This window comes from Triticum urartu, chromosome 2A (genome assembly GCF_056163025.1).
Source record: "Triticum urartu cultivar PI428250 chromosome 2A, HENAU_Tu73, whole genome shotgun sequence".
Taxonomy (NCBI): domain Eukaryota; kingdom Viridiplantae; phylum Streptophyta; class Magnoliopsida; order Poales; family Poaceae; genus Triticum; species Triticum urartu.
This window is the reverse complement of record NC_141874.1, coordinates 386,468,101-386,477,913: the sequence shown is the minus strand read 5'-3', so window position 1 is coordinate 386,477,913 and position 9,813 is coordinate 386,468,101.

Genomic DNA, 9,813 nt, shown 5'->3' with positions numbered 1-9,813 from the left:
AGCCGCCTGGCTAGCCGTGGCCATAGACCAACTTAGGCCAAAAGCCTATTCTCGGGGAAGTATGTATCTCTCACCGACATTACATTCATGCATCACATATTCATTCCAGTTGTCGGTGTTTATACTTTTTCATTGTATAATCCATGTTAGTTTCTTTTTTTTTGCTTTCTTCTGGTGTGTTTCAAAAACATAGATAAAGTCCAAAAATATCTCTCGTTTCTTTTTAGTTTTTCTTTCTTGTTTATTTTGTTTAGTAGTAGTTGGTAGTATTAAAAGAAAACCCAAAAATATTTCTCGTTCTTCTTTTACTTATTGGGATCTTTCCCATGTCTCATTTTTATTTTTCTCTTGCATTAAACAAAAACTCCAAAAATATTTCATTGTGTTTCTCTGAAATTATTTTCTTCTTCTTTGGGTCATGACGAGAAGACTGCGATGAAAATGTTGAGTGGCTCTCATATGCATTATTGTTGATCTAACAAAGAGCCCATGTTACCTTGTCTTCTCCTTTGAATAAATGTTTAAAGATTCCAGCTTAGTCCATGGCACGTGCACTCTTATTATTATTCACATAGTTCGGTCGTGTAAGTGAAAGGCAATAATGACGAAATTTGATGAAATTATTGAGGTGGAGAAAATATGGTATGAACTCGACCTATTGTGTTTTTATAAATATGATTAGCTCATCATTCTTGATTCAGCCTATTATGAATGAAACATGTTTGCAATGACAATTAGATTTTGTAGTTACTCATGCCATGCTTAATTAGCTAGGACTGGATAATGGTTTATCTTGTGTGCCAACATGCATTTAAAATGGTTATGATGTAGTATGATAGGACAGCAGGTATCCTCCTCTGAATAATTCGAGTGGCTTGACTTGGCACATGTTCACGCATGTAGTTGAATCAAAACCAACATAGCCTCCACGATATTTATGTTTACGGTGATCTATATCCTACGCATGCTTTGTATTCAATGTTGATTAACCTCAATGCATGTTTATGACCATTGTCGCTCTCTAGTTGGTCGGTCGTCAATGTTTTTGGTAGCCTTCACTTGCACTAAGCGGGAATACTACTTGTGCATCCACTTCCTTAAACCCAAAGTTGTTCCATATGAGTCCACCATACCTACCTATATGTGGTATTTGCCTGTCGTTCCAAGCAAATTTGCATGTGCCAAACTCTAAAACCTTCAAATAATAATTTGTTTTGTATGCCTAAATCGCTCATGTAGCGACTGGGGGCTGTCAGTATCTTCCATGCTAGGTAGGTTATTCTCACGATGAGTGTTTATTCACTTGTCATTCACGAGATAGTGGCTGGTAATCAGGATGCCCAATCCTATGCTTAAAATCAAAATATAATAATGAAATAAAACTCCCCCGGATTGTTGTTGGTATGGAGGGTACCTGAGTATTCGGCTAGCCATGGCTTGTGCTTCTTGGTGGAGGGGGAGTAAAACTTTACCATTTTGTTTGGGAACCACCTATAATGTGTCTAGCATGGAAGATAGTGAGATCTATCGGTTGTTACGTTGACAATGAAAGCATACCTCTCAAAATTATATTCATCTCTATTTTAAAAGCTTCGAGCTCTGGCACCTCTGCAAATCCCTGCTTCCCTCTATCAAGGGCCTATCTATTTACTTTTATTGTTGAGTCGTCATCTTCTTATCAAAATACTAGCTGGAGAGCGCTATTGTCATTTATAAGCTTTGTTTTTAGTTGATGTTGAGTATGAGTGTGACTGGATCTCTTTTGCCATGAATTACAATGTCTAGTCAGCGCTTGATCTTTAGAGGTGCTCTGCATTTATGTTTTGCGGTCTCGGAAAGGGCTAGCAAGATACCATTTTGTCATATTATATCATGATTATTTTGGAAAAGTGTTGTCATCGGAGATATCTTATTATTGCTCGCTAGTTTGTTATGCTATTGATATGAGTAAATGTGAGGCCTAAGTGTTATTGTGAATATGGTTAGTTCATAATCTTTGCTGAAAACCTAAACATTGGTTAGACATATTTGCAACAACAAGATCAAACCAAGTTTGTAAAAGTTTTTCTTTCTCACCTTCAGTTTATCAACTGAATTGCTTCAGGACAAGCAATGGGTTAAGCTTGGGGGAGTTGATACATCTCCATCATATCTACTTTTCCAAACTCTTTTGCCCTTGTTTTGGACTCTAATTGGTATGATTTGAATGAAACTAACCCGGAATGGCGTTGTTTTCTGCAAAATTGCCATGGTGTTATTTTGTGCAGAATCAAAGTTCTCGGATTGACCTACAAATTTACGGAGAATATTTCTGGAACATATAACAAATACTTGCGAAAAAGATACTAGAGGGGGCCCACCCAGGAGCCACAAGCTCTGGGGGGGGGCGCCTAACCCCCAAGGCATGCCTCCCAGGATTGTGGGGCCCCTGGAGCTCCGGCAACCCTAACTCCAACTCCATATATACCTATTCGTCGAGAAAAAAATCAAAGAGAAGGATTCATCGCGTTTTACAATACGGAGCTACCGCCACCTCATGTTCATCATCGGGAGGGCCGATCTGGCACTGGCACAGTGAGGTGCTATACAAATGGTTTTTAACCCCTTTCCGCAACGGCGTTTTGAGCCGTCACTAATTGTACGATAGGGGGTCCTTCCCACATGACCCAGAAACCGTCGGGGATAGGCCCTCTGGTCACACACACTCGGCAAAGTGAGATCGTGTGCGACGGGCGAGCGATCAAATACGGTTATACAGGCCCAATCGGTTCCGGTCGTAAGTACATCCCACACAGTCAGTCCCAAACAAATGTTTCATTTGTTATGTACATTCCACATAGTCAATCCAAGGAATATGTTTCCGTTCTTATGTACATCCCACACAGTCAATCCTCGGAAAACGTTTTCGTTCGTATGTACATCCCGTAGAGTCAATCGAGGGAAAACGTTTTCGTTCGTATATACATCCCACAAAGTTTCATGTATAGCCTTGTGTGTGATAGGTGTAACTATCACACACACACTCTATCTCGGTTAACCGTTTGCTTTTATTCAACTACATCACACACGATTTGAAGAAGAAAATTGTATGGAATTGGGCTATCCATCACAAGCGCTTTTACTGCTAGAACCGTTTGCAAAGTTCCATGACCCATTTAGCAGGTTTATTAGTTCACAATTAATAATTCCAATATTACACAAATTAACATTTCATACCGAACAACTGTTTGCCAATTTCACAATAGACACATAAACATATTTTAACATCATAGTACGATAGCTACCTGAAAACAACACATTACAGCATATAGCTAGTTCATCTTCATAAGAACAGTATTAGAACAATATATTCATTTCCCTAATCTAGATCATCCAGGCTCGTCTTATCAACCTCTACTTTCAGTTCAGTAAGAACCTTTTTTGCACTGGCCAACTAGGAAAGTGAATCCTCCTTCGTCAACACCATCTTAGCAAAGTCTGATTTAAAAAATCTGAGCTCATTCTCCATCTTCCTCTTTTTATCCCACATCTTCAAATATTCTTCAGCGTTGACAACACTTTCTCTAAGCCTACCTCTATTCTTTTCCTCATACACGCTCCAGAGCTTTGCTAGGCACATATTCAAAGATTGTGGCCACTCTTTATCAACCCACTCCAGGTAAGAACACTTCCATTCATCCTATAATATTTAAAATTAGATCAGTAATAGTTGTAGGGGAAATGGGTTTCTAGCAACATAGAAAATCAGTAAATACATATTTTGAAAAACTGAATAAACGGGTTAATTATGACATACCTTCTCAAAAAGATCAATGTGCAAATGAATTAATTGCTACTGAGACACCAACCAAATTTTGTAACATCAGAAGCTATAATTAACTATAACAACGCTACAAGTTCTTAGTCATGTACTATAAATAACAAATTGAACATTTTATGAGGAAGCTAAATATAAGTGCAACAACATAGCGACAGTGTTTGGATGACAGCAAATCGATACTAACAGGTATGTACATGCACAAATTTAGTAACATAGAACAAATAGCACTAAGGCCGTCCACTATGTATGCCAAAACCGGTGTAAAGAGAATTGTTGCTACATTTGGCACCGGTGCCCTGCACTGGCGAGCCGATGCAGCAAAAAAAAATCAGGGACCCGGACTCCGGAGCACCTAGTTGCTCTAATGCCCAGTTCCTTCGTGCCATAAAGATTTAGTATTTTACTGCTTGGCTGCTCAGATGTGTGGACCAAAGTTGGCTGCACAAACTGCTGAAGCGGTGCCAAATAATTTTCTAGTGGCACCGCTGATGAGATGGCAACATTTTTAGATAGTAGGTACAAACTGTGACATTGTCTTAACATCCAGAATAACATAGCATAGTGATAGTGTGTGAATCACATCTAACAAATGATTTGTAACAACGAAAGTGGGGCTAACCTTCTCTGCACATGATAGAAACTTCCTCCCACTGTCCACAGATTCAAACGCAACTAGCTTCATGCATGGAGATTGATGGTGGCAACGAGTAGGTAGATCTTCAGCCATCCCGCTCCATTCGTTGCAACTGATGGTCCTAGGGAGCTACAAGAGGGAGAAATGACTCAAATCGACCGCCAGGTGAAAATCCTTCATTCCAGGTCATAACCCGACAGAGAGAAGAGAGGCATACCCGCGTGGTGAAGGAGTTGTCGGAGGAGGAGGAACCGCTGGAGAGGTCATTGAAGAAGACCATGGCGACCCCGGTGGTAGGATGCGATACGGCGAGAGCGAGGAATCAAGTGAGGAAGCGGCTATAGCTTCGGAAGAAAGGAAGGAGGAAATATGGGAAAGATGACTTGTGGTTAGGGAGAAAAGGGGGTGGGGAAGGGGGGCGGGCTAGATATTTTAGCAGTAGGCCAAATTTTTTGAAATATGGAGGAAAACTTTGTGCGCGGTGCCGCCTGACACCATTCACTTTGAACGATTGTGTGCATCGCAAACGATTATTCCACTTTACGTGCATGGGATGAGTTTGATAATTCAAATTTTCATGGAAATTTCCCTGGGTACTGTCCTCATCCACATCATTGCATAATTTAACATCGCTTGCTAATTTGGGCACACAAAAAAGTGTATAGCACACAGACCACACTTACTGAGTCGCGCAATTTTAGTAATTAAATGGAGCCAGTTGACCTAAACATTGCTCTAAAAAAAGACCACCATTAAAAACAAAGCCTAAGTACGCATAATCTTAACAAAGCTGCCGCCGCGCCGGTCTAGTGCATCACCGGTGTGAGATGAGACATCAATGACTTGTCCTGGCGACATGCCACCGTTGGTGAACTCCGCATCCCCCTGCTGAAGTCAACCGCGTCCTCATCCTCGTCCTCGACGCCGCCCTCTAGGTTGTAGTACTCATAGTAGTGGTTGCGCCAGAGCTCGCGTTGGTACTCCACCACCGACTTCGATGGACAGACTCTTCTCTACCTCGACCTCGGCCATGCACAACTCCTCCTCCTAGCGCTCCTTGATCTCCGCCGCCTTGCTACGTCTTGAGCTTGCGTTGGTTTTCCCCGAAGAGGAAGGGATGATGCAGCAGAGTAGAGTAAGTATTTCCCTCAGTTTTTGAGAACCAAGGTATCAATCCATTAGGAGGCCACGCTCAAGTCCCTCGTACCTGCACAAAAAGATAGCTCATGGTCACTTATGAGAGTGAGATCTGATAGATATAATATTTTTGGTATAAAGATGCAAAGTAAAAGGTAAAGGAAAAGTAAAAAAGCAAAGCAGGATTAAAGTGATGGAGATTGATATGATGAGAATAGACCTGGGGGCCATAGGTTTCACTAGTTCCTTCTCTCAAGAGCATAAGTATTCTATGGTGGGTGAACAAATTACCGTTGAGCAATTGACAGAATTGAGCATAGTTATGAGAATATCTAGGCATGATCATGTATATAGGCATCACGTCCGTGACAAGTAGATCGAAAATATTCTGCATCTACTTCTATTACTCCACTCATCGACCGCTATCCAGCATGCATCTAGAGTATTAAGTCAAAAACAGAGTAATGCCTTAAGCAAGATGACATGATGTAGAGAGATAAATTCATGCAATATGAAATAAACCCCATCTTGTTATCCTCGATGGCAACGATGCAATACGTGCCTTGCTGCCCCTTCTGTCACTGGGTAAGGACACCGCAAGATCGAACCCAAAGCTAAGCACTTCTCCCATGGCAAGAACTACCAATCTAGTTGGCCAAACCAAACGGATAATTCGAAGAGACTTGCAAAGATAACCAATCATACATAAAAGAATTCAGAGAAGATTCAAATATTATTCATAGATAGACTTGATCATAAACCCACAATTCATTGGTCTCAACAAACACACCGCAAAAAGAAGATTACATCGAATAGATCTCCACAAGAGAGGGGGAGAACTTTGTATTGAGATTCAAAGAGAGAGAAGAAGCCATCTAGCTACTAACTATGGACCCAAAGGTCTGAGGTAAACTACTCACACTTCATCGGAGAGGCTATGATGATGTAGAAGCCCTCCGTGATGACGGCCCGCTTCCGGCGGAGCTCCGGAACAAGCCCCAAGATGGGATCTCGTGGATACAGAAAGTTGCGGCGGTGGAATTAGGTTTTGGGCTCCTATTCTGATCGTTTGGGGGTACGAGTGTGTATATAGGAGGAAGAAGTATGCCGGAGGAGCATCGAGGGGCCCACGAGGCAGGGGGCGCGCCCTAGGGGGGGCGCGCCCCCCACACTCGCGATCGCCTCTTTTGTTCCTTGGAGCAGGGTCCAAGTCTCCTGGATCACGTTCGGTGAGAAAATCACGTTCCCGGAGATTTTATTCCGTTTGATATTCCGTTTCTTCAAAACATTGAAATAGGCAAAAAACAGCGATTCTGGGTTGGGCCTCCGGTTAATAGGTTAGTCCCAAAAATAATATAAAAGTGGAAAATAAAGCCCAATATAGTCCAAAACAGTAGATAATATAGCATGGAGCAATCAAAAATTATAGATACATTGGAGACATATCAGGCATCCCCAAGCTTAATTCCTGCTCGTCCTCGAGTAGGTAAATGATAAAAAGAGAATTTTTGATGCGGAGTGCTACTTGGCATAATTTCAATGCAAATCTTCTTAATTGTGGTATGAATATTCAGATTAGAAAGATTCAAGAAAAAATTTTATATTGACATAAGAATAATAATACTTCAAGCATACTAATAAAGCAATTATGTCTTCTCAAAATAACATGGCCAAAGAAAGTTATCCCTACAAAATCATATAGTCTGGATATGCTCTATCTTCACCACACAAAGTATTTAAATCATGTACAACCCCGATGACAAGCCAAGCAATTGTTTCATACTCTAACTTTTTCAAAACTTTTTCAATCTTCATGCAATACATGAGCGTGAGCCATGGATATAGCACTATAGGTGGAATAGAATGGTGGTTGTGGAGCAGACAAAAAGGAGAAGATAGTCTCACATCAACTAGGCGTATCAATGGGCTATGGAGATGCCCATCAATAGATATGAATGTGAGTGAGTAGGGATTGCCATGCAACGGATGCACTAGAGCTATAAGTATATGAAAGCTCAAATATAAACTAAGTGGGTGTGCATCCAACTTGCTTGCTCATGAAGACCTAGGGAAATTTGAGGAAGCCCATCATTGGAATATACAAGCCAAGTTCTATAATGTAAAATTCTCACTAGTATATGAAAGTGATAACATGAGAGACTCTCTACTATGAAGATCATGGTGCTACTTTGAAGCACAAGTGTGGTAAGAGGATAGTAACATTGTCCCTTCTCTCTTTTTCTCTCTTTTTTTTGTTTTGGACTTTTCACTTTTTTTGTTTTTATGGCCTCTTTTCTTTCGGGCTTCCTTGGCCTTTTTTTTATTTTTCGTCCGGAGTCTCATCCCGACTTATGAGGGAATGATAGTCTCCATCATCCTTTCCTCACTGGGACAGTGCTCTAATAATGATGATCATCACACTTCTATTTTTCTTATAACTCAACAATTACAACTCGATACTTAGAACAAAATATGACTCTATGTGAATGCATCCGGCGGTGTACCGGGATATGCAATATGACAATGATGGAGTGTGTCATGATGAACTAGATGGTGGAAAGTTGCATGGAAATATATCTCGGAATGGCTATGGAAAAGCCATAATAGGTAGGTATGGTGGATGTTTTGAGGAAGGTATATGGTGGGTGTATGATACCGGTGAAAGGTGTGCGGTATTAGAGAGGCTAGCAAAGGTGGAAGGGTGAGAGTGCGTATGATCCATGGACTCAACATTAGTCATAAAGAACTCATATACTTATTGCAAAAATCTAGAAGTTATCAAAGCAAAGTATTACGCGCATGCTCCTAGTGGTATAGATTGGTAGGAAAAGACCATCGCTCGTCCCCGACCGCCACTCATAAGGAAGACAATCAATAAATAAATCATGCTCCGACTTCATCACATAACGGTTCACCATACGTGCATGCTACGGGAATCACAAACTTTAACACAAGTATTCTTTAAATTCACAACTACTCAACTAGCATGACTTTAATATTATCACCTCCATATCTCAAAACAATTATCATTCTTCAATCTTTTCTTAGTATTCAACACACTCAAAAGAAAGTTTCACAAATCTTGAATACCAAGCATATTATTATTAAGCAAATTACCATGCTATTAAGAGACTCTCAAAATAATTAAAGTGAAGCATGAGATATCAATAGTTTCTTTAAAACAAATCCACCACCGTGCTCTAAAAGATCTAAGTGAAGCACATAGAGCAAAATTATAACGCTCAAAAGATATTAGTGAAGCACATAGAGCAAAACTACTTAGCTCAAAAGATATAAGTGAAGCACATAGAGTATTCTATCAAATTTTAATTCATGTATGGCTCTCTCAAAAGGTGTGTACAGCAAGGATGATTGTAGCATACTAAGACACAAGGACACAAATAATACAAGACGCTCCAAGCAAAACACATATCATGTTGGTGAATAAAAATATAGCTCCAAGTAAATTACCGATGGAAGTGGACGAAAGAGGGGATGCCTTCTGGGAATCCCCAAGCTTTGACTTCTTGGTGTCCTTGGATTATCTTGGGAGTGCCATGGGCATCCCCAAGCTTAGGCTCTTGCCACTCCTTGTTCCATGATCCATCAAAAGAATTCACCCAAAACTTGAAAACTTCACAACACAAAACTCAAAATAGAAAACTCGTGAGCTCCGTTAGCGAAAGAAAACAAAAGACCACTTCAAGGTACTGTAATGAACTCATTATTTATTTATATTTGTGTTAAAACTAATTTATTCCAACTTATCCATGGATTATAAACTATTTGACTAGCCATAGATTCATCAAAATAAGCAAACAACACACGAAAAACAGAATCTGTCAAAAACAGAACAGTCTGTAGTAATCTGTAGCTAGCGCAAGATCTGGAACCCCAAAAATTCTAAAATAAATTGCTGGACGTGAGGTATTTATCTATTAATCATATTCAAAAATAATTAACTAAATATAACTCTTCAAATAAAAATGACAGCAGTTCTCGTGAGCGCTAAAGTTTCTGTTTTTTACAGCAAGTTCAACAAGACTTTCCCCAAGTCTTCCCAACGGTTCTACTTGGCACAAACACTAATTAAACACAAAAAACACAACCAAAACAGAGGCTAAATAATTTATTTATTACTAAGCAGGAGCAAAAAACAAGGAATAAAAATAAAATTGGGTTGCCTCCCAACAAGCGCTATCGTTTAACGCCCCTAGCTAGG